Source organism: Myodes glareolus, chromosome 3 (genome assembly GCF_982192425.1).
Source record: "Myodes glareolus chromosome 3, mMyoGla1.1, whole genome shotgun sequence".
Taxonomy (NCBI): domain Eukaryota; kingdom Metazoa; phylum Chordata; class Mammalia; order Rodentia; family Cricetidae; genus Myodes; species Myodes glareolus.
Genome location: NC_142028.1, coordinates 11923 through 35772, shown reverse-complemented (window position 1 = coordinate 35772; position 23850 = coordinate 11923). Strand labels below are relative to the sequence as shown.

At 35.0% G+C, this 23850-nt stretch overlaps 1 pseudogene; it reads right to left on the bottom strand.

The window, feature by feature from the left end:
* Positions 1-15815: 15815 nt before the first annotated feature.
* LOC148122451 (olfactory receptor 5W2-like) lies at positions 15816-16750 on the bottom strand (annotated as a pseudogene).
* Between the last annotated feature and the right edge of the window lie 7100 nt (positions 16751-23850).

Here is a 23850-nt window from a genome sequence, read left to right as displayed (position 1 = left end):
AGTAGTACTTGGTGTGCTCTACTACAAATCCTTGGTCTCTGGAGCACATGACCATAAAGACTATTTCAACTTTTGAACAGAATTTTTTGAGATTATAAATACATTATTTCCACTATCTCTTTTCCACCTCTAAGCCCTCCCATAGACCCTTCATTATGTTCTAATTCATGGCCTCTTTTTAACAATTACTGTTTGAATGTGACCTGTGTTTGGTTGCAGGACTTCCCAGCTATGAAGTAAAGAGTTGGCTACACTGGACCTTGAGTATACAATGGAATGTGTACACATAGGACCTGTGCGTTGGAAGAGGAACAGAAAGTGCTCTGGGAGAATGGATGATTTTACTAAACTACAAATTTCCCAGATTAGGATCTTGTCTGACCATCATGTGGAAGGACAAACCTGGAGGGATTTTGCTTTCTGAGACATTTGATCTCTGCTCACCCAATAGGGTAACTGCTAATGTCTTGAAGCACAGCTGGGTGGTCCTAACTAATGAAGGACTCTGGTTAGCAATTAGGAACACCAGTAGGAGGTACCTTAAAAGTTCTTTCCAGGATTCCCTTGTTCTGCTTTATGGAGATGTAAGGAGGCCACAAAGCCATGCCACAGTGAATGTAGGAGCCACTGTTCCCAAACCAGGAAGAGCAGGATGGCTGAGCTATTAGCTGCTTGGACAGGGATGAAGTATGATCCAGACAGGTTCTGTTGTTCTTTGTGGTTACCTGGGTAGTGTCCCTTGGCCTCTGAGCTTTTTTGAGTGTGGATTCCCTGGGGAGGGGTAGGCTTTTCCATTCTGGCATGGAAGACTATGAGCTTGCAATATTGTTGCCTCATGCTATGTAATTGAGAATTGCTTTAAACACCTAATCCTGCCTCTGCTGCCCAGGGCTGGGAATATAGTCCTGAAACTCCTTCAGGACTGTGTCTTGACTGGTCTATGAGAAGGAAAAATAGACCAGCTAAAGAGTGACCTCCAGTCTTTATGACTTATCAGTGTGTGATTATAGATGAAGAGAGATCTGTGCAAGAATTGAGTTCATAGACCAAACTTGAAGCTGGTAGATTCATAGTGCAGAAAGGGAGAGACAGGACAGTGGCTGAGAACTTTCCTACTTTAACAGTAGTTGAGATTAGCAATGTGGAACTAGGTAATCAATTTTAGATGTTCCATAAATGTCCTGATGGTCATTCCTTGTTGTCCAGAGGCCAGAGTAAACAAGAATCTGGGTAAAGGACTGACCTTATCCTGAAACCAAATTGCTATAGTTATAGTAGTTCAACCTAGTTGAACTATATATATATATATAGTAGTTTCAACTCAGTTCAATCTGAGTGAAATGTTGTGGGCCTGCCTAACAGGACTGTTATTTTACTGGTTTTAGATATATACCCTGAGATAAAAGGTTTGAAAAATCTTTGATGTACTCTAACACAAATCCCTAGTTTCTGGAACACACAGACATAAGGCCTCTTTCAACTTTAACAATAATGTTTTTGAGATTATAACTATATTATATCCACATTCCCTTTTCTGTCCCAAGTTCTACCATGACCCCTCATTTTCTTCTAATTTATGGCCTTCTTTCCAGGATTCTTTTCTGCTTTTGTTGTAATGAATGGTAAGGAAGACCATAGCCTATGCCATGGTGAGTGTAGGGTGTTCAGAGAAGCTCTGTTTGAGCTTTCATTTCAGCTGGGATTTGATGAACCATGAGCCAGACTATGGTTCTGTTGATTTATATCATGACCTGGGTAGTGGCCCATGTCCTCTGAGCCTCCCAGGTATGGATTTCCAGGTGAGAGGGAGACTCTGCCGCCCTGGCATAGTAGAATGTTATGCTTGAAATATCATTGTCCAGTGAACACGCAGGGTCATGTTTTTGGTGTGCAGTGGGAAGATAGATTAGAAAACTGATGGCCTGGTTTCTTGAAGTTCTGAATATTGCATTCCACTTTCAAATTTGTCTTATAAATGTTTCAAATAGTTTAAAAACTGGTTGAACTATGGTGATGTTGATTATCTTTTGGCAAGACATGATTAGAATGCTTCTAACTTTCTGCTACCACCAGCCCCAATGGTGTGATTTATGATGTTTAGTTTCAGGGGACAAAAAGAGTTTCTGAGCTACCAAGGTTTCTCAGGTGTGTGGTATAGGAGGTCCTTCTGTCTATGTGTTGCTTTCATTGGTTAAATAAAGAAACTGCCTTGGCCTTTTGATAGAGCAGAACTTAAGTAGGCAGAGAAGACAGAACTGAATTCTGGGAGAAAGAAAGCAAGAGTGTGAGAGCTGCCATGGAGCTGTCAGAGTCGGACATAATGAATCTTTCCTGGTAAGCCATGACCTCATGGTCATATACAGATTAACCAAAATGGGTTAAGTCAAGATGTGAAAGTTAGTCAGTAAAATGCTAGAGATAACAGACCAGGCAGTGTTTAAATGAATAGACTTTCTGTGTGATTATTTCACGTGTAAGCTAGCCAGGGTGGCTGGGATGAGAAGCAGTCCATTCCTCCTAAAATAGACGTGCATGGTGTTGGGCAGGTAGATAGGGCAGAATCTATATCTTGTGCTATAATCCATGTGAAAGGAAACAGATATTAAATTGTTCTATGTTGTTTTGGGATTGGGCATCAGTGGGGATCAGTTTACCCGAAAGCACAAGGAGTACTAAGGGACTGCTGAACCACAGCAGGAGATCACCTCTTTGCAGAGATAGCTTTAGAGCATGGGGCCTCTCTAGAAGAAATATTAGTAGATGGATGGTCAGAAACATCAGTTTAAGCGTCACTTTGAGTTAATTTTGTGAAAATTGAGACATCTGTTTATTTAATTTCTATACACATAGAATCATAGGTAGCTGGGTAACATTGGTCAAGATCACACCTTTCCTGACTAAGTTTCTTTTAGTCTTTTGATTAATAGCTGACTATATTTTCCTGCCTTTGTTCTTGACTTTTTCTCTCCATTCTCTTTATTCTTTCCCAAATATCATACACATTCTTGATTGATCATCTTTGTGGTAATTTTTTTCCCTGAGACAGGGTTTCTCTGTGGCTTGGCAGACTGTCCTGGAACTTGCTTTGTAGACCAGGCTGGCTTCAAACTCACAGAGATCCTCCTGTCTCTGCCTCCTAAGTGCTGGGATTAAAGGTGTGCACCACCACTGCCCAGAAAGAAGTCATATTATGTTAATCTGTGTACTATTTTTTCATAATCCCATTGATTACTCTGAGTGCTTCCAATATGAATATAGCTTTGTAATCAGCTTTCCTGTTATAAATTGTTGGGGATTTTCATTGTACTGTATTCATTTATGGTGCAAATTTAACATACACATCATCTTAATATTGATGTGTCATGTATCCAAGGATCATTTGTTTACTTCTTCATTTAGGTTTTGTTGCACTTATTAATCTGTGAGAGACTTTTGGTTTATTGGATAAAAGGTATTATGGATGTTGGTAGGTGGCTCAGCACATATTCATTTTAGAGGTGACCTGAGTTCAGATACCTACCCTCAAGTTGTGAGGGTCATAACTCTACCATTTCAGATTGAGGGCATCTGAACTCCTCTTTTTTGTGCTACTTGTATACATATGGAAGACATTCTCGTTCATATACAAACATATGCAAAAAATAGCAATAAACTTGTTTTCAAAAGTGCTTTTGATTTATAAAGCACTTAGAGTAAAACAAGTTGCTTTAGGTGTCCACTGATTCTTTAAAAATCTGTTATCTTGCATTTTGTTTTAAAATGTTTTCATTTCATCACTCTGATTGCAGACTTACAGGCAATCATCAATCAGGGGGAGCAAAATGGTATCTAAGTAATCCTAACACAATCTCTTTCTTTACTATAAGATAAAAAGATTTTTTTAATAGTCAAAACTATTTTCTACAAAGTTAAGACATGAGAAGTTTTCAAATGAATCTTTCCAATTTGGGTGGAAAAACCCTGCTCACCCAAGCCATTTTCTGTGATTGGTAAAGGAGAGAGAACTGAAGTGTATAGGATGAGTGCTGGTCAGTGTTTTCTTAGAGTTTGATTTTGGTTAGAATCTTGTAGTTTTTATTTAAAGGAGCATAGTATGTCTTTGTGTCTTTGTTTGTTAGTGCTACCCATCATGTTGTTGATTTTATTCATTGTTATCTAAGTATATTGTTTATTTTCTGGAAAATAATGGTCTCACCAATTTTGTATTCAAATTTCTCATGGTATGAGTTCCTTGAGTTTTTGTTGGTTTGGGAAGTTTCTGTGGAGAGACATTTTTAGTTTTCTCTTCTTTATCTTTGATGTTTGCCTTTCCATTTCCTGGCATATCTATCTCCATGTTTGTGTTTTTTTCTAGTTTTTATTTTTTTCAGGTTTTATTATTATTATTACTATTATTATGAAAAATTTTCACCTCCTCCCCTCCTCCCATTTCTGTCCCCCTCTTCCCATTTCCCCTCCCCCTCCCTCTCCAGTCCAAAGAACAGTCAGGGTATGTTTGTGTTTTTGCTACTTAAGTGATTGATATGATTAGTACATTGCCTTTGGATCTTTAAAACCTTCTTGTATATTATTGTCCCTGACTCAGTCTTCTTTTCTCCTCTATCTCTGCTTGGAATTCTCACCTTGTTCTGTTCTGTGCTGCCATAGGCCCAATGCAGTTTTTTTTTTAAATTAACCAATAGGAATAAAACATATTCACAGCACAGAGAGGGAAATCCCACATCACCTCCCCTTTTCTGTCTAAATAAAAAGGAAGGTTTTAACTTTGATACAGCAAGATTACATAAAACAAAACAATTATCAAGCAAGAATTATAGTTACAATATTTAGTACATTTAATTTGGCAAATTAAGGAAAACACTCTATCATCTATTTTATCTTTGAGAGTCAAAAGTTTTATATCTAATCTATCTTTTATAATTATAAAACTGTCTTTCTTCAACTCCAGAAAATACTCCAGAAGAATATATATTACCTAAATAATTATAAGCACTTTGAAAACTCTAGAATTGACAAAGACGTCTTGCTGCCTGGACAGTCACTCAAAGATTTTCTGTAACATTGGAGCATCCATCTTCAGTCTACAGGCCCATAGTGTCTGGCAGACTTTTCCATGAAGCAGAAAATTTCAAAGACAGTTCCACCTATATTGACAGTTTTCAGTCACCTTTTTTCTTTGTCCTGAAGAATGTCTAGCAGACTCTTTCATGAAGCAGGAACTATCTCACCTTCTTTAGGAGTCATTTTTTTGTAGGTCCTGCATGTCCAGTTTATACAACATACCATCAAGCGATCCAGGCAAGAGCAGTTTCTTGCCCAAGTGGCTAGCCTTGTTACATTGAAGGCAAATTTCATGAGTTTCTTCAATACCCATCAACCTCTCTGAAATAATTGAGTCTACCATAAGGAGACATGTCTCACTGTCAGGAAAAGGCCTAAGTTTTTAAAACATTTAAAATGCCATATTCTGTCTGTCCTTGAAAGATTTGAAGAATACCTATTATATGAAATATATCTCTGTACATCTAGAAAACCTAATTAACATGACTACACGTTTAACTATTGTAAACGACTATCTATTAATTTGTATTTCTTAACTATACATTGCATCTTTAAATGAACTGAACAAATATAATACCTTAAACAAGAACAGAGATTCATTTAACAAAATTGACCTTAAAATTTTATCAATGGACCAAGGTCTATACAAATGCAAAGTATTATCTCTATATCATATCCCTTTTAAATGTAAACAAATGGAATAGAATAAGTCAGAGAAGGCAAGGTGGCTGAGGAAGAAGTACATTGGTGTGTGAAACTGGGAATCCATTCTGATCAAAATAATCATTCCAACATTTGACAGCAGAATAATAAGATAAACAACAAGAAACACAAGAAATAAAATGCCTTTCATGTCAGAGTTACTGGAAATTCCCAGGAGAAAAAATTCAGATAATAAAGAGCAGTTTTCCATATCTATTCTTCTTTTTTCATGGTCTAAATGATTACAAATATTTTCAGATTCATGTTATATTGTGGTGTGGGAGAATTGTCTGTATTCTGTCAATCACATTTTAATAAAATGCTGATTGGCCAGGCAGGCAGTATAGGCGGGAAAGCCAGACAGGAAGTAGGGGTGGAGCAAAGAGACTGGGAGTATTCTGGGAAAATAGGAAGCTCCCTCCGCCACTCTTGCACAGACCACCGAAGAGGCAGGATGTAAACTGCCCAGCTGAGAAAGGTACTGAGCCGTGTGGCTGACGTAGATAAGGATAATAGGGTAAAATAAGTTATAAGAGCTAATAAGTAGCCTGACCAAATGAGTCAATCAGCTTTATAACTTATAGAGATCTCTGTGTGGTTGATTTTCTCTGGGACTTGCCGGCTGTGGGGTACCTGGTGGGACATAAACCCCAACAAGCCGGCCTTCATGTTACAATATTGGGCTTCTTATTTCTCAATATGATACTGTATAATAAATTCAGGAAAGTGTAATATCATTTCTAGATGAAATAATATGTTTAGATTTTTGTGCATGAAGTACAGTAACAAAAGTGGTTCAGTACATGGAACTTTTAAAATAGCTTTTTCATTGACAAAAACATCCCTGTATAGTAGGTACATAATTAACATTCATTTAAATATGTACATATATGTATATATATACATATATGTATATATATATATGTAAAATATGTATATCACATTTTCTTTCTGATTTGTCTATAACTCTGACACTCATTTTTTGGCAATGTATTTGAAACAAATAGAACCTTACCCAGAATTAATATAATAGAAAGAGAATATTTAATTACCCAGAAAGCCATACAGAACATCTTATCACTTAATCAAAAACATCATTGTCATTATATTTACTGCATTCACTACTCTATTTGTTACAAGTTAGTTACGAAACAAAATCAACTTTTCAGAGAGACATAAATGAAAATTAATGTGGAATAGTTTATGATTTTAATTATTTGCTTAATATTTAATCATGATCAGCCACTCCCCTTTACTGAAACACTAAATTTTCCAACTTTTCAAATCCTATATAAGTCAAATAAAAGTAGGAGAACGTACTAAACACTCACTAGAAATTGTCCATGATTATCAGGATACAGATTTTATGACACTACAGAATCAGAATAATCTATGTGCTTTTCATTCCTCAACTGACTTCTTTATGTGTTCAATAAAAGCAAAATTTTATTTTTATTCTCTTAACCCATAAGTGTACCTGAAATAAGGCTGTCTTGCTGTCAGTTCTCTGAAACAGAAGGAACAGTTTGATCACATTTATTTTCAATGTGACTATTGGCATTAAATTTTCTTGAGGTTCTTCCTTCCCATCCTTCCCATCCTCATATAATCCTAACATGACTAATTAGTGTCTGGGCTCAGGAGATTATTTTCTTGGGCATCCTGAGACAACCGTCCCAATGGCTGTTATTTCAACTCCTTACCCTTCAATCAATTTGATAATTTATGATGAACAAAATTTTTAGTGAAATGTGACACATACTAAAACTAAAATTGTACTTTTATTAGTAATTTCCATATTTTTTTATTATTTATCACAACTTGTCCTTTACTTAGATTAGTTCACCAAAAATCAATTTTGAAAATATAACAATCTTATAGACTCTTTACTATTTGATTCTCATTGAATATTGTTTTCACATAATATTTTATTAGGATTTCCTCTCCCAGAAATCCTTCCAGGTCCTTCCCACCTCCACAGTCATACAAATCTATGCTCTTTCTTTACTTTTCTCATTAGAACAAAAATAGGCAAAAATTAAAGTAAAAGATTCTTTAAAAGCCAAAGAAACACACAAATATTAGCAAAAACAATAAGAAGAGAAAAATAATATAAAAGTGAAAGAGCAACAATACCCCCCACAACAAGAAAGATTAAACAAAGCAGTATGAGTCAAAAGACCTCCAATAATATTGTTTAATTAATTTTGATTTGCCCTTCTACTGCTGAGAATACGGTCAACTCTTAAGAGGATTTAATTTAACCATTGAAACTCTATTGGAGAAATCTATTTTCTCCTTTACAAACAGGCTTCAATTGTAGACAGCTTCTTGGTGAAGGGTGGAAGTCCATGTATATTTCTGCCTGTCAGAGTTTGAACATCATCTGGTTTGAACCTTTGCCTGATGCCACATTTCTGTGAGTTCAGATGTGTATCAGTCATTTTGTGTCTAAAAGACTGTTTCCTTTGAGGCACCCATCCCGTATGACTCTTAAAACATTCCTCCTCTTCTGCAGAGGCTCCTGAGCTCCTAAGGAGAGAAATTTGATAAACACATCCCATTTAGGACTGAGTTTTCTAAAATCTCCCAGTCTCTAAATCTTGCTCAGTTGTGTGTATCTGTGTTAGTTTCCATCTACTTTTACAGGAAGCTTCTCTGATGATGACTGAGGGAGGCACTGACCTATATAAATGTCATTAAGAGTAATTTTATTGCTCTGTTCCTTTAGCAGAACAAAAGTATTTGGTTTCCCCCTAGGCCCATAGACTATCCAGTCTCAAGGTTGATAGCTTTACAGGTAATGTCAGATATTTTTCATTGTTATCTGAATGTATCCTCATATCCACAACAACCATTATTATTTCATTTTTTTAACATCTGTAAAATATTTAGAACATATGCAGGGCTTCTTGTGATCCCTGCTATATAACTGTGTTTGCCCACAATCCAGCCCCCATTCCCAGGAATGTTACCACAGTGCTGTGTATGAAGGAATTCATGAGGAATCATTGAAAGGGCTCTGTTAAACAATTCTAGGTCATTTAGTTAGTGTCCAAAAGAGTAAAAATGAACATGAAAGTAAGATCTTAATACATATTGTTCAAATGCACCATGTAGAAAATATATTTTAAAATGTACAAGAGATAAATGCTTTAATTAAAAAGTAAGCAATCCACATTTCAGCAACTGTTATTTACAGCAGCTGTTAGCTGAGAATTTGTGGAAGAAGTTTTGCATGCAATTCCAAATATCCAATATTGGTCAAATTATAACATCCTCAGTTCCCTTTTCTTATTCTATAACTTACCCTCTATCTTTTATTTATGCCAAATGCTAATCTTGTAGTAACGCTTATTTCACCATAAAATTGCCTCTACACTCCATTCTAAAATTGTGTGTTTTGAATTTTCCTTCATTTGGCAGTGGTCTGTTGAGAACACAAACTATGAATTTAATTGCAGACCATTAAAATATGTTACCAAGTGTAATGGATTTATATTTAAGCATATTTACCTACATATGTATAACTTATTGATATATGTTACTCATTAAAAATCATATATACTCTGGATAACTATGTTATATGGAAAGAAACAATGATGCAAAAAATAAAATAGAGTGTCAAGAATCCTCTTACATAAGTTTTAACATACTCTAATGGACTTACCTCTAGAAACTTCTGCATGCAGCTCAATGAAGAAAGTAAAGCATACAATTCTAATTATGATAATGATGATGTTCTTTTCACTAATATGTTACAATATTTTAGTGAAATTTTTTTTACTTAAATGAAACCCCTAGTGGTTCGCATAGTCTTAGAAATATAAAAAAGTAGAATTATATGTGAGTTTTCAGTCTATACAAGTAAATATTCCCCTGGACACTAAGATAGGAAGATACCAAAGCAAAGGCTTCCAGAATGAAAGACAATTAATTATTTTATTTTATATAAGGGCTATATTATTATATGATAATCATTTATGGATACACAGAATTTTTGTGTTAATATTGTTATTTCATATTATACTAAAATGCAATATATATGAACAACCAGTTTACAACAATAAAATACTACAGATAATGAAAATTAATGATGGCTGCATAAATATTCCAGGTTATTTTAGAGTCTTTTCAAATTATATGTGAAAGCAATAATACTTGGAGGGAAAGAATAGTCCTATAAACATCTTAATTTGTGCACTATGTTAGAATAAAACTATGCAATCTACTTTGTCTCCAATGATTTCTTCAGTGATACTATACAGTTCATTAGAATTGAGCGATGCCCCAATTAGTGAAACACACCTCTATGTTTCTTGAAAAGACAGGCTCATGAAGCTTTTGTCCTAATCATCTATTTAATCCACTGCTGGTTTCATTGCTGGATACATATTAGATTGTGGATGACTTAGGGTTGAAGGAAGATTAGAAAAGTCCAGAATGTTTCTTTGTGAATTGTTTCCTACTTTGACATCTTCCTATTTGTACCCCAAAGACCTAAACAAAAATTCTGAGCATCTTTTGTCACTGTGACAAAATATCTGGCATGAACAACTCAGAATTCCTGTTTAGGTCTTTGGGGTACAATTGGCATGGTGGAACCGTCCCATACTATCCACAACTGACAGGAAACAATGTGAAAATAGGAATATGCCATGGTCGCTGTACAAGTTTATAGTCCCACCAGAAATGATGGAGTGTTCCCCTTAATCCACATCCTCACCAACCTAAACTATCTTTGGTGTTTTTGATCTTCCCCATTCTGAGTGATGTAGGATGGTATCTAAGAGTCATTGTCATTTGCATTTTCCTGATGTCTAAGGATGTTGAACAGTTCATCAAGTGTCTTTCAGTCATTTGCAATTCTTCTGTTGAGAATTCTCTGTTTGGACCTGTACCCCAATTTTTGGTCGGGTTATTTGGTAATTTGATATCTGGATCTCTTTTCAAGAAACATAGAGGTGTGTTTCACTAATTAGGGCATCGCTCAATTCTAATGAACTGGATTCTTGATTTTTTTATATATTTTAGAGATTAGTCCTCTGTCCAATGTGAGGTTAGTGAAGATCTTTTCCCATTCTGTAGGCTGACATTTTGTCTTAGTTACAGTTTCTTTTGCTGTACAGAAACTTCTCAGTTTCACAAGGTCCCATTTATTAATTGTTGCTCTCACTGTCTGTGCTACTGGTGTTATATTTAGGAAGTGGTCTCCTGTGTCCATGCATTCAGGGCTACTTCAGACTTTCTTTTCAATGTGGTTCAGTGTGACTGGATTTATGCAAGACCCAGCAATACCTCACATGTGCAAATACCCAAAGTATGCACATTAAACTATAAGGACATTTGCTCAACTGTGTTCATAGCAGCAGTATTCATAATTGCCAGAACCTGGAAACAACCTAGATGCCCCTCAACTGAAGAATGGATAAAGATAAAGAAAATATGGTGCATTTACACAACAGAGTACTACTTAGCAGTAAAAACAATGACATCTTGAAATTTGCATGCAAATGGATTGAACTAGAAAAAAAGACATCTTGAGTGAGGTAACCCAGATAGACAAACATGGTATGTACTCACTCACAAATGAATAATATATGTAAAGCAAAGGAAAACCATCCTATAGTACATGATCCCAGAGAAATTTGTTAACAAGGAAAACCCCAAGAGAGACTTACATGGATGCCCCTGAGAAGGGAAAACAGACAAGATCTCCTGAAAAGACTGGGATTATGGTGGTGAGAAGTAAAGGTGGAAGAGGTAGAGGGGGGAGGAGAGGAGGGAGGAGAAAATGAGGGAACAGGATGATCAAGAAGGGGGAAGAACAAGGGGGAGAGCAAGGAAAGAGATATCTTGATTGAGGGAGCCATCAAAGGGCTAGCCAGAAACAACATGGCACTAGAAAAATCCCCAGGAAATCACAAGAATGACCCCAGCTAAGACTCTAAGCAATAGTGGAGAATATGCCTTAACTGGCCTTCCTCTGTAATCAGATTGATGACCACCTTAATTGTCATCATAGAACCTTTATCCAACAATTGATGGAAGCAGATACAGAGATCAATAGAGAATGACTGGGCTGAGCTTCTAAAGATCAGTTCAAGAGAGGGAGGGATGATAATATGAGTGAAGGGGTCAAGACCATGTTGGGGATACCCACAGAAACAATAGACCTGAGCTAGTGGGTGCTTGCTGACTCTGGACTGATAGCTGATAGTGGAGTAACTTGCATAGGACCAAAAAAGGCCCATTGAATGTGGGGGATAGTTATGAGGCTTGGGCAGTCTGTGGGGGCACTGGCAGCGGGATTTATTCCTAGTTCTTGAACTGGCATCTTAGAGCACATCTCTTTGGAGGGATACCTTACTCAGCCTAGAGATATTGTAGAGAACCTTGGTCTTACCTCGAGGTAGACTCCCCTTCTGAGGAGTAGATGGGGGTGGGGGAGGGTGGGGTGGGTGGAGGGTTGGGAGTGGGAACCAGGAGAGCTATGTAGCCCCTGTTCTTGTGTAGAACATGAGTTTACCTCCCCACACCCACACCCACGCAAGGTGGCTCACAACTAAATGTAATTCAAGTGTCAGAAGATCTAATGTTCATTTCTGAAAACCTCAGTGATGGTAGACATTCATACATAGGAGCAAGCACACAAGTGAGCACACACACAAACATACATAAAATTAGAAATACCCTCCTAACTGATATAATTAATTGATATTTCAAAATTCACTCGTTGTTTGAGTGACATGATGTGGACAAAAAGAAGTACATTTACTAATCTAGAACTAGTAATGGAGCCCAACCCAGACTAAGTAATAAGTCTGTCACCCACTAAAATGAAGACAGTAATGCTTTTGTGTGGTTTAATTAATCTAGATTAATGCTAGATGTGATAGCATTCACCTTTTATCCAGATACTCAGGAGGCAAAGGCTGGAGGATCTCAGTGATTTTGTGTCTAGCCTGGTTTACAAAGTGAGTTTTAGGACAGCTAGTGCTGTTATACACAGAAATCCTGACTTGAAAAATAGAAAATTTAGACTAATATTGAACATTTATATTGTTAATGAATGAAAGTTGACCTACTTCTTGACAAATTATCTACTAGACATTGTTCTGTCTCCAGGGAAAATTCTAACTCCAAAATACTTTACTTAAATTGACCGCAGAATATTTGATATGAAACTGCCTCTCTCACGAAATGAAAACTAGCACTAAATAAAGTGAATAAAAACCAGCTTGCCATCTGTGTGCACCTTTACATATTCATTTTCTCAACATTCTTTATGATGTTGAGCATTTCAACTCTGATGAAAATGGGAAAAAAATAATTATCTGTGAACCCCAAACTGTGGGGACCCACAGTTGTGAGGCTGTTCCACCTTAACTGGAGGTCAGAAAGTTTGAGCTTATTTTGGCTCTCTCAAAGTTGTTGATGGCAGGTGTGGCTACAAATAGGAGATTCTGACCAAGGGTGTAGTTAGTTAGTATTGTGGGTATAGAGGTAGATCTGCTCCACCTGGATCAAAAGTTGAATAAATATATCATGTTAATAAAGTCAGTTGCATCCCCCTCCACTTTTGTAGTAAAGTCTATAAAGGTGTAAAAAATAAATGAGGTGGATTCAATATCCATTTAATGTCCCTACCAATGCTCTTCTGTGTTTCTGTCTCTTATTTCTCTTATGCCTTTGTTCCTTTGGATTAAAAATTCTAATCCTCACAGTCATACCATGGAATGAATGAGTTTTTTCTTTTTGATGCCTTTAGTAAGGAAGAAAATAGGAAAGTAGAAAAGAGAAAGCTGATGGACTAAGAAATAGAAGAATTGTTTGATAATTCCAAAACACAAAGTCCCTTAACAAGGCCAATCAAATTATCCTTTTAGAACATAGACTGATTAGATTTTTTTGACAATTACAGAGAATTATTAATGAGAGTTGATGTCATTTTATTGACAAACATGAAAATTTTTGCAGACTTTGGAATAACTTCATTGAAGATTTTCAAGTTTTACCCTTTAAAAGTTCTAAAATGCTGCAACCAGAACATAAACACAATTTCTAGGAAGAATATGAAAGAGAAAAATTGTGACAAATATTTGAACCCTAATCATTTCATTCACAATAATGGTACCATGGATTGGGCTGCAAGTCATTCTTATAATAATCTGACAAAGAACTTTCTATCAGCAGAACTTGACATTATGACCAAGAGCTAACTCTTCAAGGGTTGAGACATAGGTACAGACTAAAACTTCTATGTCCAGATAATATATAGAAAGTTTTATTACCTGTAAAAATTATCTGAGAAACCTCTCTGTATAGTTATGACTGGGAAAACTTAAGTTCTATGGATACTACTTGATGGAGGTGTTAGCAATGCAGGGTATCTTCTAAAGAAACCTTCAGGCAGTGGGTACATCTAGCTCAACAAAGAGTTCTTGTCTGGTGCAACACAGAAGTTATCAAGTCAGGAATATAAAAGTATTTTGGAAATGAGACTACATGCAGGATATGAAGGTAAAAGAGTTTGATTTACTTGGTCTTTATTTTTGTTGCTATATTATTATTTTAGAATTTAAATTTTTAAGTTATAACTTTTTATATTTGAAGTATATAGCTTATTTTATATTTTACTGTGTGTAACAACTAAGAGACTTACAAATTTTGAAAATCATTTGGACTTTGACGATTAAGGATTCCTTTAAACATATTCTGGATGCCATTTGGATTAAGATGTGACTGTGAGCCATCATGGAAAGTGGAAGACATCTGTGGTTTGACTAAAATGACTGTCAGGTGTCATGGGTTTGAATAATTTTTTGCCAGAGTAATTATTTGAATGACTATGTATCTTTTACAATAGAAAATATGGTTGGCAGAGGGGGGACCTAGCCATAACTCAAGGTTGTAACTCATCCCTAATTTCCATTCTGTCTGCTTCCTCCCTGGTGTCATTCATGAGTCAGTGCTTCTGGTTTTTGCCACCACAGACAAAATAATCAGTACCTTCTATGTCTTTCTTTTAATAATTTCTGAGAAAAATAAGTATATCACTCCTTAATGTACTTTTAGTCAGAGACTTTTGCAACATCAGTGGGGAAAGAAATGAAAACATGAATTGCTTCATTTGAAATAATTTTTAATGGAAGATCATCATACAGAACCTTCTGCTGAGTAGCACCTACTTACACCTGAGACATAATAGCTCTAGTAAGAAACATTTAACCAATAAATTAAGTCTATGAAATTTTGTTCAACATCTATATTTCAGGAATATTTTCAGACTAATGATTCATTTGAGTGTCCCTATAAATAACATCTGTGATGCCTGCTGGACATGTTCTTGTCTTTAAATAAAGTACTGAATTTATGAGGAAATGCAAATCCCCAAAGGTTAATACATGCTATAACCCATTCAACAGACATTAATATGATTAAGATACAATGAAAAATAACTGGAACAATACGTGGATATAATGATTCACAGATACACAGACGTATGTATATGTAAACATACACACACACACACACATATATATATATATATACACATGTATGTTTATCAATGAATATATCAACTTTTAAGATTCTTGACTAACAAACACAGGATTCTGCATTTAAGCACCAGAACTAAAAGTACAATATAATATAGAAATAAAAGCGATTTCACATTTGAAATATCGTGAAAACTTCTTTGTTTCTTTTTAAATTTTAAATTTTTATTGTAAATAGATTATTCTCTCATATAATACATTCCAATCACAATTTCCCCTTCCTTGAATCTCCTGGCTTCCTCACTACCTCTACTTTCCATCAAATCTACTGCCACTCCCAAGGCCCCCATATAGAAACTAGAAAAGGCAAATAAATAGAAGGGAAACAATCCCAAAAGCAGACAAAAAAGTCAGAAATACACTTGCTTTAACAGTTAGAAGTACCACAAAACAACCAAGTTAACAGCTGTAAAATATATGCAGAGTAAATTCTAAAAATCAGTCCATATATTGGCTTTAAAGACAGTGTACTGTGCCATGCATATACCTCTATTACGTTAAACAGATTTTACCTTTTACCCTTTGTAATTCCTCTTTCACATCTTTGTTCTTCAAACTATATACTAGTGGGTTCAACATAGGGATTACAAGTATATAAAAAAAGGGAGGTCACCTTATCTTGGTCTAAGGAGTAAGAAGAACGTGGCCGGAAATACATGAAGAGCATAGTTCCTTGGAAAATTGCAACTGCAGTCAAGTGTGAGGTGCAGGTGGAGAAGGCTTTTAACCTCCCAGAAGCAGAGCTGATCTTCAGGACTGATGAGATGATGTAACAATAGGAGACAAGGACTCCTGAAATGGTGCTCAATTCAATGAAACCAAAAACAGTGAATATGACTAACACATTGACCTGTGTATCTGAACAAGACAATACTAACACTGGTGGAATATCACAGAAGAAATGATTAATCTTATTAGACCCACAGAAACATAAGTGGAATGTCAATGTTGTATGTACCAAAGCATCTGTTAATGCCACAGCATAAACACCAGTCAATAATTGGAAGCATACCCTGCTGGACATGTCTACTGAATACAGTAAGGGCTTGCTGATGGCCTTATATCGATCAAAGGCCATCACCGCCAGAAGCACACACTCAGCATCTATAAATATACAGAAAGTAAAAAACTGCACAGCACAGCCAAGAAAAGAAATAGATGCCTTCTTGGAAAGGAGGTCTAACAACATCTTGGGCCCAATAGCAGTGGAAGAGCAGAGGTCAGAGAAAGAGAGGTGGCTGAGAAAGAAGTACATTGGTGTGTGAAGCTGGGCATCTATTCTGACAAAATGATCATACCTATAATGTCATCAGATTAGTGAGGTAAACAACTAGAAACATAGTGAACAAAAGCACTTTAACATCAGGATTATTGGTAATTCCCAAGAGGAGGAATACTGGCAATGAAGAGCAGTTCCCCTCGTTCATGATTCTTGGTTTTTGGTCTAAAAATTTACAAAAGTCATAATGAAATAGTAGCGTAGTATTTATACTACTGGACAAGAATCAAACAGTATTCAGTATAATTAATCTGAACAGTATTTAATTCTTAAGTAAGCTTTTATAAAAATCTGAAAATATTTCAGATAAAATATAATGTGTAAATCAGTGTAGTGAAGCTAAGGAAACCATGGAATATGGAGTTTGTATAAATGAATCTAAATCTTCATATTTTTCTTGATCTGCTTAACTTTGTTTGGTCTTTTTCATTTATTTTTGGGCAGTAGATTTAAATATAGCAAAATTTGCTTTTAATTCTGACACGCTATGATGGAAATCAGAATATAATAAATAATAATAATAATATAACATATCATATGACGAAATAAGGTTCTCTCTTTTTATAGGCTATTATTCAATGAATTGTTTCAAAAGCATGTCATTGGCATATATCTATTCTTTAATATAATAAAAGTATTTGGGTACTGAGTCCTTCTAGGCTTTACTGAGTATGAAGCATTACTTACTGAAATGTCTGTCATTAATCACCATTTGTGTGCCAGGATTTATAGCCACTAAACATAACTTATCTGAGTCCAAATGACAGCAGCAAAGCCAAACTGAAAAGAGGAACTAGGAGGGACAGAAAACCGTAATGCTTGGTTTGTTCTTGATTTTCAAATTGTCTTTTTTCCTTTTTATAATTTTTAATATTTGTATTTATTTGAAACATTTTTAAATTTAAATATATTTTGTCATATCCTTCTCCTCCCCTAAGTCTTTCCAGATACTCTCTCCAACCCTATCAATGTAAGTCAAATACACCAAGACAGAAAGAATATCACTAGCCCTTAAGTGGTACTTGTTTTCTCTCTTTTTATCTTTAATAACTCATGGTTAAACAATTTATTTATACATTAATCAGCTTGATTTTTAACATTTTCAGAGAAAACAAATTTTAATTTATTTTGTTTTAAAACACTGCCATTCAGAAACCTACCTGACATGAGTGTCTTTCTGTCCTGTTTCTGGCACCTGAGCAAGGATAGCTCCATTTATTTCAGTTAGAGACTATTGTGACATAAGTCTCTTATGACTCTTCCTCCAGTCTTTTTTTTAAATGTAATTAATTAGATTTCTCAATAGTAACATGTTTTGTACTTTTTGGACTTTTCTTTCATCACAATTGCAACAGTTTATTTAATAGTAATCTTGCATCAAGTTTGTATGACAGACAAAAATTACAAACACAGTTTACCTGAAAATACTCCTGAAATATGCAAAATGTTAGAGGAAATTCCATAAACCTCATGTATGGAGAAATGGCTCCTTAAAGTTATAATTTGATAAAAGTATCCAAGTAGATGCTGAACAGACATGAGATGATCTAAAATTCAAAATTAATTCTGGTAAGCAGCCAATTTTTAATTTTTTCCATTGATGCTGCATAAAGTCACTGATGAAAATACTTTCAGAAGAATGAATTTATTTTTTTCATATGTTCATGCGTTTTTGTCAATATGGAAGTTAAAGAAACAACATTATGCATGGTCTATGGCAGCAAAACCCTGTGGCATTGGTCTCATGAATGGCACTAGACAGAAAAAACACAGAATAATAATTAGGTATGGGTTATTTTCTGAAATAATAATTAACCTCCTCGACCAAACATATATTCTGATGGAGAAACTCCACAGTTGTATAAATAGTTACTTGTTGACTACCAATTTTTCACATTCATGAAACGACAGATGATTTGGAGTCAAACCACTTGCTGAATGGTGGTGGGTAATGTGTTTCATCCCAGAAACCAGGAGGCAGTGGCAGGAAGATCTTTAAGTTTGAGATCAATCTAGTTTACAGAATGAGTTCCAGGACAGCTAGCGCAACACAGAAATACCCTGTCTGAAAAAAAAAAGAAGATAAAATCAAACTACAACAGTCATCTCCTATTCCACATGGATTCACAGACATCTTGTAATACATAAGGCACCCAGAAATTTTTCAAAAGGATTTTAAGTGTTAAGAATGTGAATATCTTAAAAATCCAACATCTCATTGCTGTTACATTCTGTGAAATATAAAATAAGTTATACAAATGTTATAGGCTACAGAACAAACTTGTAATTCTGTAAGATCATTATAGCCAGTGTGGTGATATTTTGTGTGTGTTTTAACAAACAAGCTTACCTGAAGATAAGAGTGCAGAGTTAAGCCACTAGAGGTCAGGCAATAGTGGCACACACCTTTAATCCAAGGATTCTGGCAACAGAGGCAGACAGATCTCTGTGATTTCAAGACCACCCTGGTCTAGGCAGGACTGATCCAGTGCCAAAGACAAAAATTACCAGGTGGTCCCACACCTTTATTCCCAGTACTTGGAAGTCACATGCCTTTAATCCCAGGACTAGGATGGAGACAGGAGGGATATGGCTGATGGACAGAGTGAGGAATATATGGTGGAAGGAGCCAAGAGCTTGGATGCAGTCTGAGTTTTAGTGGAGACAGATGCAGTCCGAGCATGCAGTCTGAGGACTGGTAGAGACAGGACTGCCCCTTCAGTCTGAGGATGAGGAAGAGATAAAATGGTCTCTCTAGTGGCTACACTGCTTCTCTGATTCTTCAGCTTTTACCTCATAATTGCTGACTCTAAGTTTTTACACCAATTAGAATAGTTAATAACAATTAGAATTCCTACTACAAGCAAGGAAAATCCAGACCAACATAATACAAAAATTCAGCATGGGAAAGCTAAATTGTTTACCTTCATGACCATCATATTGTCTCATGGTGATATCATCTGTGCTCCTAAAAGCTAAATTTGCCCCACCATACTGCCCTGCTGTCTTAATCAGACAACTGATCTCTCGGACCAAAAGCACACACCACCTGCACTGTTCCTCGGTGTTCATCCCATGTTCCCAATATCTCCAAAATCATAAATTTCCATAGAAACTTCTTTTTTCACCTCACAGGTACACAGATATCCTCAGATCTGGAACCAACAGGTTTTATCTGTAACTGTGGTTCAACTCAAAAAAAAAAAAACCTTTTTGTTTTTGATTCTTTGTGGATTTCACAACGTCATGCATTCTGATCCTGCTTGTCTTGAAAATACTCTGTGGAGGTGAAGTCAAGATTTCCTGACATAAGATTTTTTTGCCAGAATATAAGGACATTTATCCAGTTCTTGATAACATCTGTGTGTACATTTCTCTCACAGTTCTCTTATTCCACTTCTCCCTAATATATCTGTTAGTTTTGCTTGTAGGATTTTTAATATTTCAATTAGTTGTGTGTTTTCCATTAGCTACATGCCTTATATTTGTATGTGTGTGTGCATGTATGTGTTGTGTAATGAGTACTAAGTGCTACATCTAATATCAGGTATAGAAATAAAAATTTAGAGGTGAGTTTTATAATCATTCATAAATTTTTCTATTACTTAAATCAAAACTATTAATAGAGTACCAGAAGTTTAGAAGTACCTAATAGTGTAGCATGGTGTCAGTTATCAAAACAAATGAGTTCTGTGGTTGTTGTGCCTCATCATGTCAGATTTAATTACTGAGGGGGGGAACTTAACTTTCATTTCATTAACTGTATTTACAATCTAATTTTACTGATTTCCATTAGCATAATTGTCTAGAAAGTTCTCCAGTTCTTTTCACCAAGCTCATTCTTGAATATTTTGAGCTTATGAATTTATCTTCTCCAAAAGTACTTACAACCTAGCACTATTGCTTTAGGGATTGAAAACTAGATATAGAGAAAACAATCCACAATATTGCTCAGAAGTCACAAGTTTAATACAAGTTGATGGAAAATGTGATTCTACTGGAATCCTTAAATCATTTTCTCTCAAAGTTCATCATATATTTTTACATCTCTAATTCAGATCCACATCCTTTCTGTCACTCTTTAGAAAACAAACAAGCATCTAAGGAATAATAAAATAATATAATGATATAAATGAAAAACAAACAGATTAAAATACAACAAAAAAAACAAACACAAAAACAAATGAACCCAATAATAATCACAAGAAGCACATAACACTGTGGAGACATGCAGATTCAGACTCTCAGGACATTCATGAAATAAAAAAAGCCAGAAGCCATTATATATAGATTTTTCAGCCTGTTTGTTGGGTAAAAAGATTTTCACCAAAATTCTTTTCATTTCAGAATAAAATTAAATTTATTTTTTCCTAAAAATTATAATTATACCAAGTGTATAATTAATGTCTCTGACTTTCACTTGAATATAATATACATCTTTAACAACTTTGAAATTCCTTTGTGATTCAATATGAGGCAGTAAAATAGGCAAAATGATAATCCTTAAAAATAGAGAAAAAAATACGGCAAAAAATTGAATGAAAGAGTAAATACAATTCTTTTGGGACTGAAACAATCATGAGAAATTCTTCACATGTGAATCATGTATGACCCACGGCAAATAATGAGATATGAAACATTGGTATAACTACAATTTTATCTTATCATTAAACTTATCAGAAATTCTTATGCTAATCTCTTAAATATGTCACACAACTTTTTATGAATAAAGAAATATCGTTTTCTACAAATTACCACTATTACTTGGACATATACACATAATGTTATTATATTAACCACCTTTTGTTTCTCAGTTTTTGCAAGGCTTCTTTCACATCTCTCTTTCTCAGACTGTAAATCAGAGGGTTCAGCATGGGAATCACCAGAGTGTAAAACAGAGAAGTCAATTTGTCTTGATCTAGAGAATAAGAAGAACTTGGCTGAAAATATGTAAAGAGTAGAGTTCCCTGAAAAATTGCAACTGCAGTCAGGTGAGAGGTGCAGGTGGAAAAAGCCTTGAACTTACCCTCAGCAGAATGGATCTTCAAATGTCCATCAACATCTTGGGCCCAACTGCGGAGGAATAGCAGAGATCAGAGAAAGAGAGGTGGCTGAGAAAAACGTACATTGGTGTTTGAAGCTGGGAATCCATTCTGATCAAAATGATCATTCCAACATTGGTCAGAAGAATAACAAGATAAACAGTTAGGAACATAGTAAATATTACCACTTTCATATCAGTGTTAGTTGTAATTCCCAAGAGTAGAAATTCAGGTAATGAGGAGCAGTTCCCGTTGTCCATTATTTTTGTTCTTCTTCTATCCTGTTATAAGGGTCAAAAGAAAAATTAATTAGATTTCTTTATCTGGACATATATCAACAGAAGACATTTTTTAAATTATATACATCCAAAAACTGGGCAGGTAGAAAGTAGTTTTAAGGCATCTTTGGTATTTAAAAATAAAGTTCTATTTTAGCAAATTGAAAAGATGAAAATTAAATGCTTAAAAACTTACAGGATATCCGACTGTGCTATGTCTCAACCACTTATACTAGTAAATGCATTTGAATGAATTAAAAGTGATTTTATAACCAAAATGATACAAGAAAAGTTTCAAATATAGAAAGGAAAGACAGAAGACTTACTGAGCATATTAATTGCAATTAATACATATTCAACAACCATAATCATTTCAATAACCAATACTTATGCTGAAAGACAGTTACTAAATAAATAGGACACATAGAGGTACCAGTTTGGGGCATTGAATTTTTGCTAAAATAGAAAGCATGATTGCTTTAACTTTTACCTCTGCCATTATTTGCTGGTTTGTCAAACTACTAAAGCCTCTATGTGTAACTTGGGTGACTCCCAGTATAAATTTCCTAAAGAGTCAAATAGTAATTAATAACAATTAAAAATTAAAACATCCAAATAATTCATACAAATGAAAGAGAAGCCAGAATCCACAATAGATATGTTTTAAATCGTTGGCTTTTTAATGATTTCATTTAACTAAAGTGTGAAATAGTAGATTTTTCTAAGAAGTATAGGCTTGTTTGTCTTTTATTTATGATAGCTATCAGTGTATATGCCTGTCTCTATCACTTGCTGCCTATCCCCCTACCTACTATCTGTTGAAATTAAAATGTAGTTAGTGAGATGTTATTGTTTCTAGAATTAAATATGTGGATATGTTGTACATATAGGTTTAAAGATACATATTTTAATGTTTCAAATCTATTATTAGCTAAATAAAAATAAAAAGAAATAAGTATTTTATAACTATGCATGTTTAACTGAATAGTTAGACATAAATAAATCATTTAAAAATTCACCAATTCACTTTTCCGAAGAAAATATTTTTTTCTTTTTTTCCTATTTTCTAGAATGTGGATTCATTCTCCCTACCTGAGATGAGACAGTATTCCTACCTTTTACCAGTGTCATGAATATATATCTCATTCATTTGTTTATGTTTAATTAATGACAACTGGGATTTAAACACATCAGAATCTGCCTTCCCTCTTCTGTATTATTCAAATATAGTAAATTAGGTATTTATTTTCTCCTGATAATATTTACAGAAACTTCACTAAACGTGAACTTTCAATTCTTTACTCTTTTTACCAAACGATCCTTAAAGCCTTTTATGAGAATTTAGTTAAAACTGTAATTAGCTATCATGAATCATGTTTTTCTTTTCATGAAACAAAACTTCTAATCAACCCTAAACAAGACATAGCTTAATTTCCATGGCCTTTCTATACTTTTATTTCTGAGACAGTCTCCTTTATTTGCAATTTAGAGAATTGTTACTAATTTATATCATTAATCAATATATCATTTTTGTACCCTATAAACTATCGAATCACAATCCTTAAACTTGATTTTCAATTTTGGCAACTGACTTTCACTAAACCTCCATAGGGTTAGGGTTAGGGTTAGGGTTAGGGTTAGGGTTAGGGTTAGGGTTAGGGTTAGGGTTAGGGTTAGGGTTAGGGTTAGGGTTAGGGTTAGGGTTAGGGTTAGGGTTAGGGTTAGGGTTAGGGTTAGGGTTAGGGTTAGGGTTAGGGTTAGGGTTAGGGTTAGGGTTAGGGTTAGGGTTAGGGTTAGGGTTAGGGTTAGGGTTAGGGTTAGGGTTAGGGTTAGGGTTAGGGTTAGGGTTAGGGTTAGGGTTAGGGTTAGGGTTAGGGTTAGGGTTAGGGTTAGGGTTAGGGTTAGGGTTAGGGTTAGGGTTAGGGTTA